Source organism: Crinia signifera, chromosome 1, assembly GCF_055691185.1.
Source record: "Crinia signifera chromosome 1, ASM5569118v1, whole genome shotgun sequence".
NCBI lineage: Eukaryota > Metazoa > Chordata > Amphibia > Anura > Myobatrachidae > Crinia > Crinia signifera.
The window spans coordinates 55,493,351-55,519,473 of record NC_139217.1 but is presented as its reverse complement, the minus strand read 5'-3'; the positions used below and the strand labels follow the sequence as shown (position 1 = coordinate 55,519,473).

Sequence of the window (26,123 nt, the reverse complement as noted above, 5' to 3'; positions counted from 1 at the left end):
AGAGTGAGGAGTGACAGAGTGAGGAGTGGCAGAGTGAGCAGTGGCAGAGGGAGCAGTGGCAGAGGGAGCAGTGGCAGAGGAGGCAGTGGCAGCAGCCAGCCAAGTGGGAGAGGCAGCAGGGGACTGCTGAGGTTGTCCTCCATTACAGGGAGTGGCAGCAGTGTGGCAGGCAGCATGGCCACAGCAAGGCCAGCCCCAGACCAGGCCCTGGCGGACCAGCCCCAGCAGGAGGTGGAGGATCCGCTGGCATCCCCATCCTATACCCAGGACCTATTCCATACCCAAGAGCAGCTGCAGGAGGGCCACATGTCAGAGGTGGAGGAAGATGGAGGTGAGGAGGAGGAAGACACTGGCATGGAGGAGGAGAGGTACATGGCTGGAGTAGAAAATGAGGAGGAGGAGGTAGAAGCTGGCCGCACAAAAAGTGGCAGAAAGGTGAGATTCTCCTACGAGGAAAATGCTGCGCTTGTCCGGGCTATCATACCCCTGTTTGACCGGTTACTGGGGAAAAGTCACCAGAAAAAGACAAGACCACTGCACAGCGGGAAAGGGCTATGTGGAAGGACATCACCCAGGCGGTGAACGCTGTAAGTCAGCACAAGCGCCTGGTCAGAAACGTCAAGAAGAGGTTCAACGATATAAAGAGACACCTCAAAAGTAAAATGGCCATGGAGTTGGAGGAGGCCACCAAGACTGGCGGAGGAAGCCCCACCACTGTCTGCTACACGTCCTATGAGGTCAAGCTCAAAAGAATCATACCCCCTGAGGTCCTGCCTGGCATGCACGTCGCGGATACCGATATGCCGCAAACGCCATCCAGAGCTGGTAAGTGTGACCACATGCAATCTTAAACATACATGGCAATGTTTTTAAACTGTAATGTTCACTTGTATTGTTATGCTAAGTAAAGTGCTGCTGTGGAACTACATAGCCCAGCAAGGTCAGGCAAAAAAAATTGCCTGCTCCTACTTTCAAATTGGTCATAATGCTGGGCCTTGTAGTTCCACAACTGCTGATATTGATCAACACTTTAACATTCTTTCTAGCAGCTTAACATATATGTGGCCTAAAAAACATTGGTGTACTGGTGGTTTAGCTGCCATGCCTACATACCACAGATTTTCCACCAGTTATAATGTGTCAAATAGTTTAATAATAATAATTTAAAAAAATATTCAGGTGTAAAACATATGTTAAATAATGTGGGGACTAAATAATGTAGTCCTTAACCAAAGGAAGCATTGTCCATTAATGTCATTTCAATGCATGTTTGCCGTAAATGCTTATCCATTGCAAAGTACATAATGGCTGCCCATCTTTACTTTCACAGATTGTCCGTCCCGAAGTGCTCACGCATCACAGAAAAGAAGGCCCGTTGGAGCAGAATCTGTGGAAGCAGGTAAAGGAACAAAAAACAGGCCATTACATATACAGTACACACACCCATATCACATCAACAATATCTCACACTACATTCATCTCCTGCTGCTACATTGCAACGGAAATGAATGTAATCTGACCTAGCCATCTCACTTATTATTAATATCAATGGTACATGCAGTATCGGGGTACATGTGTAAGTACATAATACCCCTAGTTATGTGCGTTCAGCATCTCAAGCCCTTTCAAAAACAGTACTGAAGAGAGACTGGCCTATATATGCATCAGTACTTACCTCTTCATCTGTATCCACAGGTACTGTACAACTAGGAACACAACCAACAGAATCCTCTGATATGATGATGGACGAAATGGACATCATTCTCGAACCCGTGGAGACCTTTGCGGCTGAGGAGGAAATACAGACGGCATCACAGAGTGATCTTCCCCCAAGTGGGGTGACTCCCAACCCACCCCCACCCACAAACACACCCCATACAGCAGCTTCTGCTGCACAAGTAGCTAACTCCTAAATAGAATTTATGGCCTCCCAAAGCCTGCAAATAGGGAACATCCAGGGGTACATGCGTCACACTTTTCTTCAATTAAGAAACATTTCAAGGAGTGTACGGGTTGGTGTAGGTACTCATGTGCGCATGACTAATAGCATTGACACCAGTTTTGCAGATCTTACTTCTGCTGTAAGGGAACAGAATAGCCATATTGGCAGCCTTGCGCAAAGTATAGCTGCACTTAGCCAATCATGCACAGCGCAGACCAATGCCTTAATAGGTATGCAGGCACAAATTCAGCAGCTGGAAGGCAATGTCATAGGTGCAGCAGCATCTACACTGAGTAGTGTATCTAGCACCCCAGTAAGTGGCTCCCCCACTTCCCCACCCCGTTGGAGTATTAGGACCCGGGGTGGCCTGGGTGCATCTTCAAGAAGTGGTTTAGGGTGGGCTGATGGTGGGAAAAAATAATTAATTTTTTTTTTACATTTTTTATTTGTATGTAATATGCAATACATCTTGTAACATCCCCCGACAGTACGAATGTTTGAGTGACAAAAATGCAGGTTGTTTATGACATACTATACTGCATTAAAAATGTCTAAACGCATACCATTTTGTCTGTGTATTATTTTTAAAACAATTGTTGTGTGAAATATGACATAGTGTAATGGTATATGGCCATGGGATTGCTGAAAAGTAGTGTTGGGTAACTCGTGGCCCGTCAAAGGTTGTGGAACTACATATTCCAGCAAGCTCTGGCACTCATTGTTTGGATTGTAATGGTTATAGTGTGTCAGGGCATGCTGGCACGTGTAGTTCCACAATACCAGGGGCGGGATGTTATAACATCCGCGGCCCCCCTTCGCCGGACATCGCATTTTTAATAACGGCATATGCTATAACATATGCCGTTATTCATGCAAGGGACAGCTCTTGCGGTAAGAGCTGTCCCTTGCGATGCGGTGCCGGCACTGGACTTCCGGGTCTGTGACCCGGGAGTCCATCTGCGCATGCGCAGACCCCGGCGCCGGCCGCAGGGCACGCTGGGAGGGATCCGTGACGGATCCCTCAAACAGCGCTGCGGTAAGAAGCCCATAGGCTTCTGCAGGGATTCGCCAGCTTTAGCTGGCGATTCCCTCCGCAGCGCTGACACTGCGGAGGCGCCATATAGCATATAGAAATGCGGTAGAAACCCCGAAAACGGGGTTTTTACCGCATTTCTGCTATATAGCATCCCGCCCCAGGTGAGCCATGTTTTAGAGCAAAATTAATTCATACATGTTACAAATGTACTTACAAGGTTGATTACAGCAAGGGATAGGTCAGCACCACCAGCTGCATCAGTTGGGCTCTGTGTATTAGGCTAAATGTGGGTGGAAACAGATGGTATTGCTAAATAAATTGTTTATGAGTACACTTACAGCAAAGGTACATGTTGGAAGACAGGGCACATGTGCTTACCAGAAAAGTAACGCCTGATGATTTCTGTACGCACCAGATTCCCCCTCTGCGTACCCCTCACTACCCGAGGTGTGGTAGGTTGGGCTTCCTGCACGACTGCTGCAGGTTCCTCCTCCACATAGGATTGTTGGGACAGGGCTATGTTGTGTAACATGCAGCAAGCCTGGACGATCATCACTACTTTTGCTGGGTGGTAAAGCAGCGTACCCTATGACCGGTCCAAACACCGGAATCTACTTTTCAATATTACAAATGTACGCTCCACCACATTGCGGGTTGCAATATGGGCTTCATTATACTGGTGCTGTGCAGGGCCCTCTGGGGAGCGCAAAGGTGTCATGAGCCAGGAAACACACCCATATCCTCAGTCACCTAAAACACAGATAGGAAGTTATTGCTTTATATGGTAAGGTATGTGCATTGTGCAAACAGGAGTCAACTGGGACAAGAGCAATATGCTTGTGAAACTGGAAACACACACATTTGAGCAGGTACAAATAAGGACAGAGAGGGTATGTCACAAGTAGCCGCGACGGAGCGCGGCGGGTACAGTACTCACCCGTCCGCGCCCGCCGCCGGCTAGCGTGTGCAGGTCTTGGTCTGCGGTGTGCGGGTAGCAGCAGCTCCAGGTGGGGATGGCAGCAGGGGAGCGTCGGGTAGTGACGTCCTTGCAGATAGCGACGCCGGGAGGCCGGCGTCGCCATCTTGGTTAAGGGCAGGAGACAGATTGGCCCAGAGTGAAGGTTCCCTCCTCATCCTGCGCTGACAGCCAATGGCAGCCGCCCCCTGGGGATATAGGGGATCTGCCTAGGCTGATCAGTGTCAGTGCAATGAGTCTTTGGAGTCATTCACAACTCCTAGCTGATTCCCAGATCCTGGCTCTTTCCCTCCTGACTCTGGTGCCTTGCTCCCTGCATCTTTCTACAAGGAAGTTTTCTCCTGACACCAATGCTGCAAGTCCTACCTAGTGCTTGTTCCTGCTTGTGTCCCAGAATTACCATGCTCAGCTTTCCGCTCTCCTCCTTCATTCAACTCATTCATTCCATCATCTTTCAGTCATCCGGATCCATTTCTTCTATCATCAAATCAACCTCTTTCCGGATCTTCCTCTATGTACTCTGGCTCATCAAGTATACGTTTCCAGATTTACCTGCCCGTTATTAGTATTGTGCTGGACTCTATTTAAGTTATCCAACTGTCACTTAAAGAAGTATTTGAGTTTATCATTTATGAAATCCGTTATTAAACCGGCACGTTTCAATCCTACTCCTCCTGGTCCGTCTCCAGTTCCTGTGCACCACACGACTCCATCCAGCCCTTTAGCCGTGACAGGGTAATATGTAAAAATGTACTTACCAAGTAGCCAACCCTCTGGCATTTGTTTTTGGTTGAATCGGTTGCAGAGGGCTGAGTGCCTCAGAATATAGGCGTCATGGCAGTTCCCAGGGAAGCCTGCTACAACACTTAGGATTTTGAGATGACCATCACATACCACCTGGACGGCCCACGCCGATTGACATAGACGTATCCCCGCACGAGCGGTGCCCTAATCCCAATGTGTGTGCAGTCTATAGCTCCCAGCACGTGAGGGAATGCTGAGAGTCTATAGAAAGCTACCTTGTGGTCCTGCCACTCCAACTCAGAACGTGGGAATCTGATGTATGTCCGCCACAACTTCTTTAAAGCAAGTAACACTTGAGTAAAATGCTTATAGAAAGTGGGCTGTGATACCCCCAAGGACCATGAGGTCACAGACTGAGTGGAGCCTGTGGCCAAATAGTAGAGGGTACACATTAATTTCTGCAGGCCAGACACTGCATAGTTGCCCCCCCCCCCCCCCCGAAAGGGTCTAAATCATCTCTCACCTTCTCATATAAGTCCAACAGGTTATTGCGGTTCAGCCTAAACATCCCCACAACCTGTTGATCCGAGAGGGAGTCCAGGTACAGCCGAGCACGATACATACGTGGGGTACGCAGTAGTCGGGGGGCTACCTGGATCTGGTGTGCAGCTTTCTCCCTCCTGCGCAGCTCCTCCAAATGGGCCACATCACAAATCAGCAACTCCAAACCACTCTGCAAAACTCTGCAAACTGTCCCTGTTTAATGCCACCGTTCTGCTGTCTTTAAGCACATAAATGGCTTCTGATTAATGTTTTTAAGCCAACTTTCTTGGCTCCTGATTGGCCGCTAGGCGGCCAATGGAATCATTCTGAGGAGAGGCGCCGAGTATGAAATATCTCTGCATCTCTCCTCAGTGCGATGCGTGTGGGGACCGGCGACAGCTTGAAGATTACCTGGACTACGTCGGACCAAGAGAAGACATCGTCAGCACAGGACCAGGTGAGTAGGATTTCCTTCCACAGCTCCAACATGGATTACTTCGGACCCGGACACCGCCATGGACCTGGAGGACGACACGGACCGCCGACATGGACCTGGAGGACGACACAGGACACCGGACACCAGGAAAGAGGGCTACCTACGGGATCAAGATAGGTAAGTATCAGTATGTGTGTAATGGATGTATTAAACTTTTATTTTCATTGTCAGTGTGTGTTTATTGTACTATTTTTATTACTGTGGAACTACAAGTGCCAGCGGGCCCTTTAATGCCCCGCAGGCTGGGACTTGTGGTTCTCCAAGTCCCAGCTTGCGGAGGAGGCTTGCTGGGACTCATAGGGCCTTATTTTGGTTCATTCTTTCTGACAAAATCCTTCTTAGATGGGCAAAACCATGTGCACTGCAGGTGGGGCAGGTGTTACTTGTGCAGAGAGAATTAGATTTGGGTGGGGTTTTACTTCAAAGTGAGATCTATATTGCAGTGTAAAAATAAAGCAGCCAGTATTTTCCCTGCACAGAAACAAAATTACTCACCCAAATCTAATTCTCTCTGCACATGTTACATCTGCCCCCCCCCCCCCCTGCAGTGCACATGGTTTTGTCCATCTAAGAAGGATTTTGTCTGAAAGAATGAACCAAAATAAGGCCCTATAGTTCCACAGTTTTAAACAATAGGTTTTCATCTATTCTTTTACACAGAATCAGCCCGGTGGCCACCGCACAGGGCCACCGGGGACAGCACCAGGCTTCAGCCTGGTCAGGTAAGTCCTGGAGGGGGGGACCCCTTTATTGGGGGGGGTCCCCACTCCCCCATGGCCCCTGGCCAGGCTGACTGGTCGGAAGGGTTAATGTTTTGGCCTCGGGAACCTTATATAATGAGTGTCCCCCGGCTGTGACATTACCCTGCTGGCTGGTTTGGCCTGGGGTTGGTTCTTAAAATACGGGGGACCCCTACTCATTTTGTCCCCCGTATTTTGGGAGCCAGTCCCAGACCTGGAGCCTGGGGCTGGTTGTTAAAAATCGGGGAACCCCTGTTTGTCGGGTTCCCTGATTTTTAATTACCGGCTCCAGGCTCCGTCAGCCTGGTGCTGGTTTCGGCTGTGGGGGGGACCCCACGCCGATTTTTTTTATTTATTTATTTATTTTTATTTACACTCTGCAGCCTGCACGGATCTGACTGATCCGTGCAGACTGCTAGAAACATTCGTATTAGCGGCCGTATATATGGCCAGCTAATACGAATGGTTACACCATCGGAGGGTTACAAAGCAGTCGTATATGACTGCTTTGTAATTTCCCCTCCGGAACACGACTTTGCATACGACTGAAACAGTCGTATGCAGTCGTAGGGGAAATACTAATACGAAAAACTAGGTTTTTCATATTGGTAAATTTCCCCCACAATGTCTAGGACTACAGTCAAAAGGCCGACCACTATTGGTCGACAGGGTCAACAGATCGACAGTCAAAAGGTTGACATGGTCAAAATGGCGACATTAAAAAGGTCGACATGAGTCCCGGAGTAGCCCAATGAGTGGTGCACACCTTGTGGCCTCGGACAGGTGAGTGTCAGCTCTGCAGCCAGGGTGGTGGTTCCCGGCTGTAATGTCCTCTCCTTGTAGTGGGCCATTCATGAGATTTAATATATTTCTTGTTTTGTTCTCTTGCAAATTCCAAAGGCTGCATAATTTAATATTTTAATGTATGTATTGCTTTTATTTGTCTTTGGTCTATTACATGTATAAATATTTAATTTGCTGCATTCGTTTTGCAGAAATAAATGGGGGCATTCTAATGTCTGAGAGATCTCTTATATATTTAGCCAGATCTGTCACTCATCCCCTGTGTAGCTAATGTTCCCGCCCAGCGGCATACACAAACCCGCCCCCCCTAGGAAAAAGACCAGTGTTTTATGTGTATAACGTTTTCATGGACCCCCGTGCCCCCCCCTCCAGCGATTTGCGGACCACCGCCATTCACGCCCCCCCCCCCCGCGCGCGATTTGCGGACCCCCTCCCACGATTCACGGAACCCCCTGTAGCGCCACCCTCCTGCATCCTCCCCTCCAGCGATTCGCGCCCCCCCTCCGTGCCACCCCCCCTGCGCCCCCCTCTGCGCCACTCTCCCTTGATTCACAGCACCCCCGTGCCCCCGTGCCCCTCCCTTGATTCACGGCACCCCCCGTGCCCCTCCCGCGATTCACTGACCCCGACAACCCCCCTCCCGCAATTTGTGGACCCCCTTCCCGCAATTCAAGGCCCCCCCCCCCGGGCACCCTCCCACGATTTGCGGACCCCCGCCCCCTCCCACTAATCGCGGATCCCCCGCACCCCCCTTCCCCCTCCCGCAATTTGCAGACCCCCCTGACCCCTTTCCGGCAATTCCACCCTCCAGCGGACCCCCGCAACCCCTCTCCCGCATTTCACGTACCCCCGTGACAATGGGGGATCCTGTACCGCCACAAGCAGGTGCCGCCCCTAGGTGGGAAATCCGGCCCTGGCTGCCGTGCTGCAGGTTCCCCCACTGCCAGAAGTGACCCCACGGTCCTCTGCACCAGCGCCACAACTTTTATCAATGTCTTGCCCACATACCACTATTATACAGCCTCCTGCTCTCATGCACGCTCACTCCCTCCCAGTGGGAGGAGACGCTCACCCACTGCCAGGAGCTGCATACTGTCCCCCACCCTCCTCCAGCTCTAGGGATGCCCATCGACCATCAATGATTTTAAATAATCGATGGTTTAAATCAGGGGTGGGGAACCTCCAGCCCGCCGGCCGGATACGGCCCCCGCACCCAGTATGTCCGGCCCGCCCGCCTGCCTATATTACAGCCGCCCGCCTATACAGAGGTATCATCCGCCCGGCCGCCTATATTTCATACCAGCCGCCGGGGATGGCTGCTGCTGCCGCCGGGGAGATGTGCATAAGACGTGCCCGTCAATCACTGCCGGCGCATCCCCTCCACAGCCACTGTGATTGGCGGGCGCGTCTTCTACACATCTACCCGGCGGCAGCAGCAGCAGCCTTCCCCGGCGCCTGGTATATAATATAGGAGGGCGGACGGCTGATAATACATCAGTAATATAGGCGGGCGGGCAGCTGATTAATCGGTAATATAGCAGGGCGGGTGGCGGGGGAGATATGCAGAAGATGCGCCCGCCAATGCTGCTTCTCTCATCCTCCCTTCCCCAGTGACTGACACATCCAGGGATTGTCATTTACCCCTGGATTCACCCCCAAACAGGTTAATGTGATTATGTCTGATTCTCATAATCAGACATAATCACATTAACCTGTTTGGGAGTGACACCCCCCCTTCCTCCACACTGTCACTTTTTATGGTGTCTCTGCCCACATGTATATGCCGCTGCCCGTGTGTATAATGCCCACATGTATATGCCGCTGCCCGTGTGTATAATGCCCACATGTATATGCCGCTGCCCGTGTGTATAATGCCCACATGTATATGCCGCTGCCCGTGTGTATAATGCCCACATGTATATGCCGCTGCCCGTGTGTATAATGCCCACATGTATATGCCGCTGCCCGGTGTATAATGCCCATATGTATATGCCGCTGCCCTGTGTATAATGCCCACATGTATATGCCGCTGCCCTGTGTATAATGCCCACATGTATATGCCGCTGCCCGTGTGTATAATGCCCACATGTATATGCCGCTGCCCGTGTGTATAATGCCCACATGTATATGCCGCTGCCCTTGTGTATAATGCCCACATGTATATGCCAATGCCCCTGTGTATAATGCCCACATGTATATGCCGCTGCCCGTGTGTATAATGCCCACATGTATATGCCGCTGCCCGTGTGTATAATGCCCACATGTATATGCCGCTGCCCGTGTGTATAATGCCCACATGTATATGCCGCTGCCCTGTGTATAATGCCCACGTGTATATGCCACTGCCCTGTGTATAATACCCACATGTATATGCCGCTGCCCTGTGTATAATGCCCACATGTATATGCCGCTGCCTGTGTGTATAATGCCCACATGTATATGCCGCTGCCCTGTGTATAATGCCCACATGTATATGCCGCTGCCCGTGTGTATAATGCCCACATGTATATGCCGCTGCCCTGTGTATAATGCCCACATGTATATGCCGCTGCCCTGTGTATAATGCCCACATGTATAACCGCTGCCCATGTGTATAATGCCCACAAGTATATGCTGCTGCCGTGTGTATAATGCCCACATGTATATGCCGCTGTCCGTGTGTATAATGCCCACATGTATATGCCGCTGCCCGTGTGTATAATGCCCACATGTATATGCCGCTGCCCTGTGTATAATGCCCACAAGTATATGCTGCTGCCGTGTGTATAATGCCCACATGTATATGCCGCTGCCCGTGTGTATAATGCCCACATGTATATGCCGCTGCCCGTGTGTATAATGCCCACATGTATATGCCGCTGCCCTGTGTATAATGCCCACATGTATATGCCGCTGTCCGTGTGTATAATTCCCACATGTATATGCCGCTGCCCTGTGTATAATGCCCACATGTATATGCCGATAATTGATCATTTTTATATGGCCCCCGAAGGGTTTTCAAATTTTCCAAATGGCCCTCGGTAGAAAAAAGGTTCCCCACCCCTGGTTTAAATGGTGTAAATAAGACACAATTGTTGCATTTGAGTGTCTATAATTGAACATCAGACACTGTCTCTGACAAACTAATATTTTCTATCCCTTAAAGGGAGCCAGTTACACTATTGAAAGCCAATAAAGGCAATTATCCAAAGTGTAAATTGGTGGAGATTATACGTGTGTTATCAAAGTACCATCAGTAACACTATATCACCCGCCTCAAAAATACCAGTTTGGGGCAGTAATGTGATACAAATAGACACAATTGTATTGAATGTCCGTAAATGAACATCAGACACTGTATCTTGCAACAAATCGTGTTTATCCCACCAAAGTAGTCACTCACACTATTGTAAGCCAATAAAGGCATTGATTCAAAATACAAACTGGTGGAGATTATAAGTGTGACATCCGAGCACTGTCAGTAATACACCCTGGTCACACCAGGTATTGATATATTCTTGTCTAAATAATTGACACTGTACAAGTATACTAACAGAGGGTATCCCTGATTTATGAACCATCAGGGTACACCCCTTATCACCTACCTCAAAAATACCAGTTTGGTGCAGTAACGTGATGTAAATAGACATAAATGTATTGAATGTCCATAACTGAACACGAGACACTGTACCTTGCAATAAAGTGTGTTTATTCCACCAAGGTAGCTACCCACACCTTTGAAAGCCAATAAAGGCAATTACTCAAAGTGTAAACTGGGGGAGACTCACAGTGTGATAGCAGAGTACTGTCAGGGACACACCCTGGTCATACGAGGTGTCTCTGTATCGCTATCTGAATAACTGACCCTGCGCAAGCATACCAGCAGAGGGCATACCTAATCTCCTTCAGGGTATACCCCATATTACTTACCGTAAAAATACCAGTCGGGTGCGGCAATAGACAAAGTGTAATATTGAATCTGTCCAGCAGAGGACACTGCTGCTCCAGTTTTTTCATCTCGTGTGATAATATACAAGAGGTATTCATATCTCAACTTCTTAACAGTGTCAATGTGATGTAAATAGACACATTTATTGGATCTAGTGTCCAGAATTGAACAGCAGACACTATACCTTATAACTAATATCGTTTTTCCCAAAAGGGAGCCATTTGCACGATTGAAAGCCAATTAAAGGCAATTACCTAAAGTGTGAATTGGTGGAGATTACAAGTGTGATATCAGAACACTGTCAGAAACACATCCTGGTGGGGAATATACCCCTATATGCATCTAAGCACCAACAGCCTACAGTCCTCTCTACCTACATTTTAAATCTTTAAATCACTAATCTTTCTTCCTACAAACACCATTAATGTTTGTGTGTTAATGTGTATTTTTGAACCCCTTATTTTCGCTACATGTGGCCGTCTCCTTATCCACCATATACCAAATAAAGATAATAGGAGCTCCCACTTTTTAAATAAAAAGGAATTTACCAAAAATTATTCGATCAACTGTAAGGAGTGCATCCAATACAAACCCTTTTTCTTCTCTTCTCTCTTATATATTTAGCCAGATCTGTCACTCATCCCCTGTGTAGCTAATGTTCCCGCCCAGCGGCATACACAAACCCGCCCCCCCTAGGGAAAAGACCAGTGTTTTATGTGTATAACGTTTTCATGGACCCCCGTGCCCCCCCCCCCCCCCCCCCCCCCGCAATTTGCGGACCACCGCAATTCACGCCCCCCCCCTCCCGCAATTTTACCCCCCGCGCGATTTGCGGCCCCCCTCCCGCGATTCACGGAACCCCCTGTAGCGCCCCCCTCCCGCGATTTGCGGACCCCCCCGTGCCCCTCCCACGATTCACTGACCCCGACAACAACCCTCCCGCAATTTGCGGACCCCCCTTCACTCCCTCCCAGTGGGAGGAGACGCTCACCCACTGCCAGGAGCTGCATACTGTCCACCACCCTCCTCCAGTTCTAGGGATGCCCATCGACCATCAATGATTTCAAATAATCGATGGTTTATAGCCGATGTTGAATACTTTTGCCATCGATGTGGGAGGACCAGATGGTTTCCCTACATCGATGGCAAAGGAGAACCGATCAAGTTTAATAAAAATTTAAGGTGCCGGGACACGGAGCATAGCTCCGCCCCCCACACCCGGAAGTCCCACCACCAAGTTCTGATTGACCCATGGCCTATTCAGTCAGATATAATGGCTGACCAGCTACAACAATGGATGGTTATCCAAGTAATATGTTACTACTATTGATGGCAGGGTGAAAAATCACCATCAATGCCAACCATCGATGGCGTCTGCACCAATGCCTATCCCTACTCAGCAACAGCCAAAAACCTTTACTACACCTCATGTCCACACACCTCTATCACTGTGTAACTTCCACCACTGGGGAGTCGCTGACGCTGTGTTGCCCACATACCCCTATCATGCTTTACCACCCAGCCTCCTGCTCTCATGCACCCTAGCTCCCACCCAGTAGGAGGAGACACTGACTCAGGGGCACCGTCCTGTACTCCTGTGCTGCCACGCTAGACCCTCACCCACTGGCAGAAGCAGCACAGTGTCCCCCACCGTCCTCTGTAGTCCCCCGTATGCCCACACATCCCTATCACTACCAGCTTCCTGCTCTCCTGAACCGTAACTTCCACCACTGGGGAGTCGCTGACGCTGTGTTGCCCACATACCCCTATCATGCCTTATAGCCCAGCCTCCTGCTCTCATGCACCCTAACTCCCACCCAGTAGGAAGAGACACTGACTCAGGGCCACCATCCTGTACTCCTGTACGGCCACGCTGGACCCTCACCCACTGGCAGAAGCTGCACAGTATCTCCCACCCTCCTCTTTAGTCCCCCTTATGCCCACACATCCCTATCACTACCCAGCCTCCTGTTTTCCTGTGTTGTGACCTCCGCCAGTGGGGAGCCGCTGACTCAAAAACACCCTACTATACTATTGCACACACACACACACACACATACATACCTAAACAACACGCACACACACCCCCACACCCACAAATGTCACTGTACCCTCCACACTATCAATGTACATCTTACTCTGTAACCGCTTTTTAATTAAACAAAACAATACACACCCCCTTCCACATCATATGCTCTCTATTTAACACATTTCACCTATAACTCAAGTTGCAATACAGGCATCCTTCATACAATTATAACCATATTTCTCACAATACAAATGTTCACAAATTAAGGGGGCGCAGCCCCTTACGCCGGTGTGAAGAGCGCCCGTAGGGCGTGATGAATCACCTAGTAGAACAATATTTTTGCATGCCAAAGCGATACAATTACCGCAACATTTATCCATGTTAGTTGATCACTGATGTTTCTGTTTCATTGGGGTCTGTGACTTGTATTTTTTGTTACTGCTGGAATGAGATTTCCAGTGCAGATTGACTTGGGGCCACATCTACTGCTGGATCATTTTATTTACATGAACATTGAATGTTGGAGGGGGGGGGGGGTTTGGAGTGGATGGATCTCCAGGAATCGATGATGTATGAGGTGGCAACCCTACCTGCACCCTCTCCCACCCAGTGCCCCAATCACCAATATATCCCTCTCCCACCTCGCACCCTCTCCCATTCAGTGTTCCAATCCCAATATGTTCCACTCCCACACTGAATCCTCTCCCACCTAGTGTCCCAATTCCCAATAAGTCCCTTTCCTACCCAGTGTCCGAATCCCTAATGTGTCCCTCAGCCAACCCAGCATCCCCTCTTCCCCTGTCCCTCGCCCCAATATGTCCTCCTCCCACCTTGCATCACCCTTCTCACCCAGTGCCCCTGTCCCCCTCATTTCTTCCTCCACTATGTGTCCTCCCTCTCATCCAGTGTTTCTTAAGGACAAACCCTTGTAATTGACCATGCCCCTTTTCAACATGCACCCCTACAGTGAGTGGAAAAGTATATCCTGGATTATCATTATAATTATACAATTGCATTCCCCTTCAAAATTCCCACTTTGACCACTGGTTTATATAATATATTTATAGTTTGTCCACAAGGTGGCAGAAGTTGCACACTACTTACTGTAAACTCTATGCAGACTATATTGGCTGAAATCATATAAATAGAAAACAGTGAAATTAAAAAGTTAGTGGGTTGGGGAAGGGGGGGGTATGATATTTATGTGTAATCCGTTAATGTAGTTTAAACAAATAATTAGTAGCAGGTATTACTGGAAACCGGCACTAATTGCTAGTCCAAGGTTTTAAGGATTTGACCCTGTTTTGCCTTACTGACAAAATATTTTTACATTTTCTGCATGTGGATGCATTTTTTAACAACAGTTTAATTTTTTTTGCTTTCATTTGATACTATTTATTGAAGATTATTTACAATACAAAAACTACATTGCATCATAATCACTATAATGAAAGTAACCTGCTAGAGTTTGTAAAGCTCCAAGGCTAACAAATTTGAACAAGATTTACGTCATGTGTATATTTAATTTTGTCAGTGTAAGATCTTTTTGTCTTTTGTTTTGGACTTCAACATATTTGGCTGTCCTCCCCTATCCTGCAGGAGGCTCCTGCTTCAGTCATAAATCTCCTGCTGAAAGAGGGGGAGTGAGGGCCTGCGCTCAGGGTGTGTAATAACGATGATGACAAGAAGTGTTGAAAGTATCTGAAAGTTTTATTCACTGACAGTATACCTATATGCTGCACGTTGCTTGGGATAAGCAAGTGGGGGTCAAAGTGGGGGGGTTGGTGGGTCTCAGTGGTGCTGCTGGAATAAACACACACTGTTGGTGGGGAGAGGCAGTCAATGGGAGAAAACAAAGTCACAAGCGTGCAGGTGTAAGTGGTGCGGGTGGCTGGCGTCCCGTACCACCCGCAGTGCACTTTTACCTGCTCTCACCGGCCGGGTGGTGCTGGTCCTTGATGTCTCTTCCAATCGTCCGCTCTGCTACACCGCGGCTGGATCGGCGCCTTGACCGCTCGATCCGCCGTTAACCGCAGCCTCACACAGACGGGACTTCCGGGGTTGCGTCTCGCGGGATTTCGCCGCCGGGGTCCGTCTATCTGCGTGAATGCTGCGCGCTCGACTCCCAGCCGGGAGGAGACTTAATGAAGTGTCTGTGATGAAAGGTGAACTCCAACGCGTTGCGACCCTCGTGGGTCTTCTTCAGGGAGTGATATTATGTCTCAGTTCTGACCGGGGTTTTATCCTGGTGCCAGCCCTGATGTGTGTTGGTGGTGGCCATTTTGGATGAGGGCAAACAGCCCTTACATGGATTATAACGTTAGTTCATGCCGGTCCGCACGTAATCTGACCTGCTCAGTATTGTTTTGGTGGTTTGCATATAAAAAAGGGGGGGGTTTGCGATCATGTGGGTAAAAAACGGAACACACACCCTGAGCGCAGGCCCTCATTATATACACACCCTGAGTGCAGGCCCTCACTCCCCCTCTTTCATTATAACACACCCTGAGCGCAGGCCCTCACTCCCCCTCTTTCATTATAACACACCCTGAGCGCAGGCCCTCACTCCCCCTCTTTCATTATATCTTTAAAGGGTAGCCCCCCCTTTCCACTGAGGACCAGCGGCTCGGGTGATTACAATACTGCCCACACGGGAATAGCGCCGACCACTTTTTTCTTTACAACAAATCTCCTGCTGTCTTGCATTGCAATCATTATCTCCCAGATTCTTCAGATTTTGCTAGGGGTGCCACTAAGAAGGTTCTATGCAAGGACAGAGTTTCTGTATTCAATGTGATTTGCTGTAGCTGCTCCGGAGTCCAAGATGGCAGCTCATGATCACCCAGGGTCTTCTGATCTTTCTGGTGTACGCTCATCCATAGCATGGCATCATAGGAAATGTCATTTATAAAACTCGTCCTTCAGTGAGCTGAATCTAGACAACGTTTCCTTCAATCCAACTATGCTAAGAATAGTTTCATGCACACATATTTACATCTGTAGATTACTCTGTGAGACCAGTTCCTGTAGTGGCAGCGCCAATCTGCTTGTGGATGTGATATTTATTGATGTTGAGTTCTGCAACTTCCGCATAATCATGTGATACAGAAATGTTCTGAAAATGCTAAATATGCAATATGGCCACAGTCAGAAAATACAGCATTATAGGATCAAAAATCAATGTTCACATCATAGTCACCTGATATGAAGTATATATCAGCATTATTCTGTTTGCTTCTGATCTGTGTGCAAAACAATAAAATTGAATATATATTGAGACCACAAATTACGACCACACTTGTTAACCTTCAATGTCTCCACTCAAGGAGAAGCCTGGAGAAGAGACTTTCAGCTGCCATAAGGGGGGCGGCGACAGAGCCCTACATCATTAATGCTGCAAATTTCGTAATTGAAGCCCCTTCCACGTACACGCATGGAACGTGGGATTTTACAGGCGGGGTAGGAAGATGTAGGGGAGGCCGGGGGCAGGCGGGAGGCTTGCCCACCCTTCTGGGGGGTCGAAAGGGGGACCACCCAACTTTCTGGAGCCTCCCGGTCATTCCGGGGGTGGTAGGCAAGTATGATTGTGACTATGGTAGTGACATATAATAATATAAGGGGGAGATGTATTCAACCCCAGCAGAAATCTTGGGGACGGTTACCGATTTTGGGGTGTTTACCGCATTTTTACATGCACTAAAGCCCCTCCGCTGGGGTACCGCTGCAGGGGGTATCGCCAGAAAAAGATGGGGATACTCTATAGAAGCCTGTGTGAGGGATTCATCACAGATCCCTCCCAGCATGCCCCGTGCCTGGCGCCGTCACTCTGCGCCTGGTAGTCCAGCACCTGAGCTGCATCGCAAGAGCTGTCCTTTGCATTAATAATTGCATATGTCAGTGCATATGAGATTATTATGAATGCGGTAGCCGGCGATCAGCACATAACTGCTGTTGGCTGGTACTTTATCACTCTCCCTTTATGAAGGCTTAGTACATCTCTCCCAATGTCTGTAATCATAGCATCGTGTGGTGGGGCGAGTATATATATATATAATGTATAGCGGCACATTTAGGGCCGCATTTATCAACTAATATTTGCGGCTAAATCCCCCAAAACACCCGTTTTCAGGGGTTAACCGCAAATATTAAGTATCCCCCTAATGTATCACAGGGGGCCGCAGCAAGAATCTCCGATCCCTGCTGCGATCCCCCCCCTGCAGCGCCACCGGCCACATCCCCCATAGGTTTCTTGGGGGATGCGAAGCTGCACCCCTGGGCTATCACCATTCTGATATGGCGATAGCCCACTGTAGCCTATGGGTGCATATCGCACTGCCCGAGCGGCAGTGCGGTCAGCGGGGTCACAGGGGGGTCAGCATGTAACCGTGCATGCACAGACCCCCGGGTTCCGGCACCAGGCATCGCAGGGACAGGCTCTTTTTGGAGCCTTGTCCCTGCGACTAGCAGGTAATAGATTGGGACCAAATGATCACATTTTACAATGCGATCCTGGGCGGTAATATTCCGCCCAGATAGCATTGTAAATGCGATCAATGGTAAATGGGGGCTTTAATTATTAAATTGACCCCATAGACGGATTTCATTACAATGGAAATTAAAGTAAAAATACACAGTGAAAATGATGCAGGCTGCCAGTCAGTGTTCATCTGACGTCTCACCCAGTTGTTATTACTGACAGTGCAGCTGCATCTGTATTGGGGAATGATGGTGTCTGCATAAGTCAATGGCAGCTGCATTGCGGAGGAGCAGACACTGGTGTTGCTGCAACTGTACTTCCAGCCAGGCTGTGCCGCAAGTCTGCTCCTAGCTAGAATCCCCCTGCTGCTCCAAGGAGGCCGGAGCTGCAGGGACAAGGGTGCAGACTAGTACAAAGCATTACTATTCGCAGTAGAACCCAGGGGTGAGATTTAATAGGATGAGAGATTCAAAAAGTGAGATATTTGGTGAGAAATCTCCAGGTTTTTTAAAGCAGCAATCATTCACACTGCAAAATCAAACTGGTTTTGCAGTGTAAATGATTGCCGCTTTAAAAAACCTGGAGATTTCTTACCAAATCTCTCACTTTCTGTATCTCTCATCCTATTAAATCTCACCCACAGGGTGAGATTTAATAGGATGAGATATTCAGCAAGTGAGAGATTTGGGATGAAATCTCCAGGTTTTTTAAAGCGGCAATCATGTACAAGGCAAAAGCACTTTGAATTTGCAGTGTAAAGGATTGCCGCTTTAAAAAAACTGGAGATTTCTCACCAAATCTCTCACTTTCTGAATCTCTCATCCTATTAAATCTCACCCCAGGTGATTGGGTAAACGGGAAGGTTTACCAGCTTGATTTTATTTATTTATTTTCATAGTAGTTACTTGGTGCCAGATTGCAAATTCCTCTTGGTGGTACCCTTGCTGCAGTAAATAATAAGGGAGATTTGATTTATAAATGGATGGCAGTACGGATGGTGTAATGGTTAGCATTACTGCCTCACAGCACTGAGGTCATGGGTTCAATACCCACCATAACTGTGCGGAGTTTGTATATTCTCCCCGTGCTTGCGGGGGTTCACTCCGGGTACTCCGGTTTCCTCCCACAATCCAAAAATATACTGGTAGGCTAATTGGCTTCCAACAAAATTAACCCTAGAATGTCTGTGTGTGCGTGTACATGTGGTAGGGAATATAGATTGTAAGCTCCACTGGGGCAGGGACTGATGTGAATGGTCTCTGTAAAGCGCTGCAGAATATGTATGCGCTATATAAGAAACTGTTAATAAATAAGGGTCTAGACAGTGGCGGAACTTGTGGGATGTGGGTTGGGTGCAAATATATAATTTTGACCCCCCTCCTCCACCCCAATTCAAGTTTACAATATGCAACATGGCCGTAGGTGACAGGGAGAGGCAGATTGAGGTAGATTGTGACAGGGAAAAACAGTGCGTGACAAAAAGAGTGTGACAGAGGCAGCAGTAGGTCCTCAGTCCTCAGGGGTATGGTGCACTGCACCTGTTGCACCAATGGTAGTTCCGCCTCTGTGTCCAGATGTAATGCGATGTGAGTGTGGCAGCCGTGATGGATGCCAACCGAACTCTGAGCAAAACTATGCCTTGCATATGACTGCACCTTCAAAAAAAAAATAGCATTCATGATCCAAGTAAGCAGAGTTAATTCTAATAGTGGGTACTTGTTTCCTAGCATGGCGCCCCCGATTTTGATCGTAGTGCATCTTATACAATCACATCGCATCGCATCTTATACAATCGCATCGCATCGTAGTGCATCTTATACAATTGCATCGTGAGGGGATGCGGAATGTAAAATAATCTGTGTCCGCTCGCCACGCTTCGGGCTCGGTGGCTCGCTGCGCTAGCCACACTATCTAAAATCAACTCCACGCCGACGTGGATAGTGGGAGTATGAAAAGGTCGAAGGACACGTGCCGCCGCCCCTCGCGGGCTCGCTGCGCTCGCCATGCTTCGGGTTGGTGTTGATATTGGGGGTGGCGTTGACAATAGGGGTGCATTTTACATTGTAAGCACGAATCAGGGATCATGAATCGCATCGCATGCATCGATTTGCTGGCATGCAATGCTATGCGATATTTCATTGTACAAGCACTCCTGTTAATTTTTTGTATATCACTTTCCATTCAGTGGCGTAACTAGAGCCCCGCAGCCCCCGTGGTGGCGGGGAGGCGCTTAGTAAGTGAGGCGCCGGGGGGGCTGCAGGGCTATCGTTACCCACTGCCTCCACTTAATGTCGCTGCCGGTACCTTCCTCTGTGCCGCATCAGTCTGCGGTCCCGGCCGGGTCTCCCTGCTCTCCCGGGTCCTGCTAATGAAATTGACACTTAGAAAATGGCTGCCCCCGTACTGCAGACCATTTTTAAGGATGCTAGAGGAGTCCTGCGCCTTCTCTAGCATCTTTAAAAACGGTCTGCTGTACGGGGGCAGCCATTTTCTAAGTGTCAGTTTTTCATTAGCAGGAGCCAGGAGAGCAGGGAGACCTGGCCGGGACCGCAGACTGATGCGGCACAGCGGCAGGTACCGGCGGAGGTATAAACGGGGAGGGGGGTGCGCGGAGGGGTAAGGTGCTGGGTTGGGGGGGGGGCGCTGCCAAAATGTGCGGTGGGGGGGAGCTTAAATAATAGTTACGCCACTGCTTCCATTAGTCTGATTGCAGCTGAGCTGACATATGGTTCTAAAGGTTAGTAAGGGTTATAGGTTATCTGTGCTGTTTGCTCCATGCAATTATTACATAAGTTTTAATATTTCCTAAAAAAACATATAACTAAGTTATGCTAATTACAGAGAGCAAATCGAAACTATGCTAAATTTAATAAACTAGCTGACGCCCAAAGCCAAGTAGGTAGAAATGCCTATTAGTGACAGGTGTTTAGGCAGAATTTGCATATTGTGTAAGATAAATGTCTCATTACATACAATACATGAATATCTCTACTGTCCCTCCCTGCACATGAAATGCACACAGCAGGGAATGGCTATTATAAAGATCATATATGGGTTCCCAAACCTTGGGGTTTATTTACTAAGATGGGAGTTCTGTTGAAGAGTGGATGTTGCCCATAGCAACCAATTCGGAATCTATTTCTTATTTACTTAGCCCTTTCTAGAAGATAATCGATAGAATCTGATTGGTTGCCTATAGCAACATCCCATCTGAAATAGAACTCTCAGACCTCATCACATAATCCCAAGCCAGTGTTCCCTCTAAGCTGTGCGCGCGTGCGCGCGCACACAACACGACGAGCGTGCGCACAGACATTACAACAGAGCGCACAAAGCAGCAGTGGTCCCTTTTTGCAGTTGTGGACTCAATTAATGTGTGTTTCACCCAGTAACTACATTCTGTGCTGTGATTTGAATGTTTAAATGTTTAATATAATTTTGAAGTAAAGTTAACGCACAAAAATTAAAATTTCCTTTTAAGTTGCACAGCCAAAATCTTTTGCCGCACACAGCCTTTGTCAAATTAGAGGGAACATTGTCCCAAGCCTATTCTTGCCGCGCTCCCATGAGGCCACGCGCCCGTTTTCACTGCTTTGGGGGCTTGGCCAGCTGTGTGTGTGGGGGGGGGGGGGGGGGTGAGACTGATAACCATCACTTGTAATGGTCGGTGGAACTACCATGGCCCCACACAGTAATTCCAACAGAAAAGCCTGCCCCACAATATATGTCAATGAACGATGATTGCCGATGATGCCATGCACATGCAGTGCGGGGAGCCGGGGGCTTCCCAACTGACTGGGGAGTGCCTCAAAAATGTCGAAGATGGGGATGTAGGACCCACCCACTCCAAGGTCCGTCCCCTTCACAGCCCCTATAGCAGGCATGCCCAAACTGCGGCCCTCCAGCTGTTGTGAAACTACACATCCCAGCATGCCTTGCCATAGTTTTAGCATTCCCTAATATCAAAACTGTGGCAAGACCTTCTGGGATGTGTAGTTTTACAACATCTGGAGGGCCGCAGGTTGGACATGCCTGCCCTATAGCAACTAATAGGGGCTGCAGATGGCAGAAGTGTCGGGACTGTGGCAGATCTGGAGATATCTGCTCCATGGTAGAATCGGGAGGTTAAATAAATATTTTTTATTTTATTGATTCTTATTGAACTATGTATGCCATTGATTGATTAATTGGCATAAATGTAGATGTTTTTATAGTTTATAGCATGGGTGTGACACTAGTAAGGATGTCACTAATGACTGCATTGAGCTGGATGTTGTGCTGAGATGATTCAATTATGGTGGGTGTGGATTTAATGATGATAACTGGGAGGCAAGTTTTTCAGCTATTTCCAGGTTGCTGTGGAGGACATTTGTAACTACTGTAACTGAAGGCTGTAAATGTGTAACCACAGGGCCGCTGTATTGTGCCACCTGGGCATTGTAGGGCATCAGAAGGATTGTGAGCCTCACACACATTTACATACGGGCAAATCCTTACACTGTTCTACTCAATGTTGAGTGCATTCGAATCATCTGGCCGTGAATATCACAGAGAAGTACCTCAGCTATACAGTACCTAAGGAGTGATTCACAGGCGCAGACTGCTGCACCCACTCTTATCTTCATTTATTTATTTATTTTATTGATTGATTTATTATTTAACAATTTCTTGGAAATAACTGTGATAAAATAAAACTTGATAATAATAACAGACAAACATAGAGGTAGCCCCCCTCCCCTGGAGACCAGCAGCTGCAACAAGATCGCATTGGTGAGCGCAGTGTCTATACGCATATCTCCAAACATAGAGGTAGGAAGTCCCTGCTCACAAACCTACAATCTATAGGGAAATAGGTATTGATCCATAAGGAAAGGTGTTATTTTTGTGAATTTATGCTAGTAAGTAGAACGCCAATGACGTAAGTATCGTAATCTGAGTGATTTCCTCACATACAGTATAAGTCTATCTACCACTCCTACTGCAATAATTTGGATACTGCCAAACAATCATACTTCCAATCTCTCATCTCTTCTTATGCCACCAACCCTAAGCGACTTTTAGGACATTTATGTGTCTTCTGTACCCTCCTCCTCCTCCCCCAACGGCTACTATCAATTAGAGATGTGCAGCGGCCACTTTTTCGGGTTTTGGTTTTGGATCTGGATCTCCCTTCGTGTTTTGAATCTGGATTGGTTTTGGCAAAACCACCCTTGTGGGTTTTGGTTTTGGATCTGGATTTTTATAAAAAAAATGCTAAAAATGGCTAAAATAACAGAATTTGGGCCTGTTTTTGCCCCTAAAGTATTATTAACCTCAATAACATTAGTTTCCACTAATTTCTAGTCAATTTTGACAGCTTACAAAATTGTTTTAACTTACTGTAGGTTGGCCAAAAGGGTATACCGAGGTAGCTGGATGACTAAGCTAAGCGACAGAAGTGGGCATCACATACATGTGGACCTTACACTTCCAACCTGGCATATTTTGGAAGCAGATCGGCACTGCAGGGGCAGACAGGGTGGCAGTTTAATAAACTATCCCCAAAAAGAGAAATGCTCCAAAGAGCAAAAAATACAAAGAGGTATCGGCCTTGTCATGACTGGTGGTAGCAGCTTCAGCACTTCTATCAGGTTGCTGATCTCCCACTATTTCCTCCTCCATCATCCTCCAAAAATGTGTTTTTATTTTATTTATTACTTTTATTTATTTTTCTTACTTTACACTGGACACAGCCTGTCACACTGGACACAGCCCCTTGGACACTGGACACTACCCCTGGACACAGCCCCTGGACACAGCCCCTGGACACTGGACACAGCCCGTCACCCTGGACACAGCCCCTGGACAATGGACACAGCCTCTGGACACAGCTCCTGTACACTGGACACAGCCGTCACACTGGACACTGCCCCTGGACACAGCCCCTGGACACTGGACACAGCTCCTGTACACTGGACACAACCCCTGTACACTGGACACAGCCCCTGTACACAGCCCCTGTACACTGGACACAGCCCCTGTCACACTGGACACAACCCCTGTACACAGCCCCTGTACACTGGACACAGCCCCTGTACACTGGACAAAGCCCATGTCACACTGGACACAGGCCCTGTCACAATGGACACAACCCCTGTACACAGCCCCTGTACACTGGACACTGCCCCTGGACCTGGACACTGGACACAGCTCCTGTACACAACCCCTGTACACTGGACACAGCCCCTGTACACAGCCCCTGTACACTGGACACAGCCCCTGTACACTGGACACAAACCCTGTACACTGGACACAGACCCTGTCACACTGTACACAGGCCCTGTCACACTGGACACAAGCCCTGTCACACTGGACACAGCCCCTGTACAGCCCCTTGTACACTGGCCACTGCAGCCTTGTGTACAGCAGCCCCTGCAGACCCTAATCCAGTGAGCAGCAGCAAAATAATATATTATTATTATAGCACAGCACACAGCACAGAGCACAACCACCCTCTTCCCTCTCCTATGCTGGAGTAAAGATGGCGGGGCGCGCGTGCGTCTGATATAGAATCCAGATCTCGCGAGAATCCGACGCGATGATGACGTTTTGCCTCGTTTTCGGTCCGGAATTTAGGCGGGAACTCCCAAACCGGCTCGGATCCACTATCAATGCACAAGAACTTGCCTCCTACTTTAAGGACAAGATTGATAACACATGAGATTAAATGGTATTCTCTTCTGCAGCCTCTAACCGACTTAATTCCCCACCTGAGCTCTGGCACTTTCTCTTCATTTGAGCCTACAACTTAAAAGGAAGTATCCACACTCTTCTTATCCTCCTACTCCACTACCTCTCCTCTTGATCGTGAACCTGCAAAAGTCATTAAAACGCTATCTTCTGTGCTTATCCCAATTTTAAATAAAATCTTAAATCTCTCTCTTGCTACTGGTACTTTTCCTTTTCTGTTCAAACATGCAGTGATTACTCCATTCCTGAAAAAACACAACTCTCTCTAACTACCGTCCTATCTCTCAGCTCCCATGCCTCTCTAAGCTACTTGAGAGACATGTCTACTCTCGCCTCACACACTTTCTTAACTCTCACACCCTATTAGACCCACTTCAGTCAGGCTTTCGTTCCCAACACTCCACTGAGAGACAGCACTGACTAAAGTGGTGAATGATCTGGTCACTGCTAAGTCCAAAGGCCATTACTCACTACTCATTCTTCTAGATCTTTCTGCTGCTTTTGACACTGTTGATCACACTCTTTCATGGGAACACTGTACTCCCTAGGACTCCACTTCCTCTTCACTACCTCTGTCAGTCAGAGTTCTGCAAGCTCAGATTTAGGTCCTCTGCTTTTTTCAATCTATACCTCATCTCTTGACACTAATCAGCTCTTTTGGATTTCAGTATCACTTGTACAGTATGCGGATGATACTCAAATCTTTCTATCAACTTTTTTATTTATTTATTTTTTTAATTACTTTTTATTAATTTTCAAATATAAAAGACAAATTCATATTACATACATCACAAACATTACTAATAAAGACATTTACATAATACATCAAAAACCACAAATGACGATCTATATATTTGAGTTACTCGATCCAGTGCATTAGCGATATTATACCCTAGAGTGTTCCTTAGCTGCCGCGTTTGTTATTTTTTCCGTTCGACATTATGTGCTATCCGCCTTGCGGGTAGGTTTGCCCCAATGTATGGGAGACAGGGTTTACCACACCGTATAATACTTTTAGGTGTAGGTATTACGGGATCTTTTAGCAGGAGTTTTGGGTTGGACCTTGTACTTTAATTCAGTACATCGGTTGTTCGCTGAGCTCAACTTCAGTAGCAATGGTACCTACCTAAAAGCAGGAAAAGCATTATCTTGTTGGTGATTGGGAAGTGGTCTGACCACTATTAACTGCCGTGTCGTTCTGCTCATGTGACCTAGTGCCCAAAATTTACTATAATTTATTATTTTCCCTTTAACTATTTTCCCTTTTACATAATTGGTATAGTGTTTATCTTTACTCTTTTTTTTTTAATTCCTTGTTTGTGATAATTACCTCCATATCGTTTGCGTGTTATCTAATCCTTTACTGGGATTTAGTAATACAGTGCATAAATCTTAATCTATTAAAGTGAGTTTAATTTCAGGTGATATCCATATATATATATATATCTCCCCTCCCAATTCTTCCTTATTCATTGTAATAGTTAGAATTGATCCAACCGTGCCAAATCTGATTAAATTTAACTACCGTGTTACGCTTTAAATATAAGAACTTCTCCTGCTTAATAGTGAAGTTGACCAGTGCCTTCCAACTGTTATACTCTGGGGGGTTCTTGGACATCCAAGTTCTTCCCACGATCACTTTCGCCATTGCACAAAGATTTATAATATATTTTTTTTCA

General features: G+C 47.6%; 1 long non-coding RNA gene across 1 annotated transcript; it reads right to left on the bottom strand.

Annotated features, from left to right (window-relative positions):
• Positions 1–884: 884 nt before the first annotated feature.
• Positions 885–6,027, bottom strand: LOC146025885 (uncharacterized). The gene is made up of 5 exons (XR_014454313.1): positions 5,653–6,027; positions 3,357–3,728; positions 3,193–3,258; positions 1,676–1,788; positions 885–1,387 (listed from the first exon to the last, which is right to left on the bottom strand). It is a non-coding gene; the product is annotated as an uncharacterized LOC146025885 (long non-coding RNA).
• Between the last annotated feature and the right edge of the window lie 20,096 nt (positions 6,028–26,123).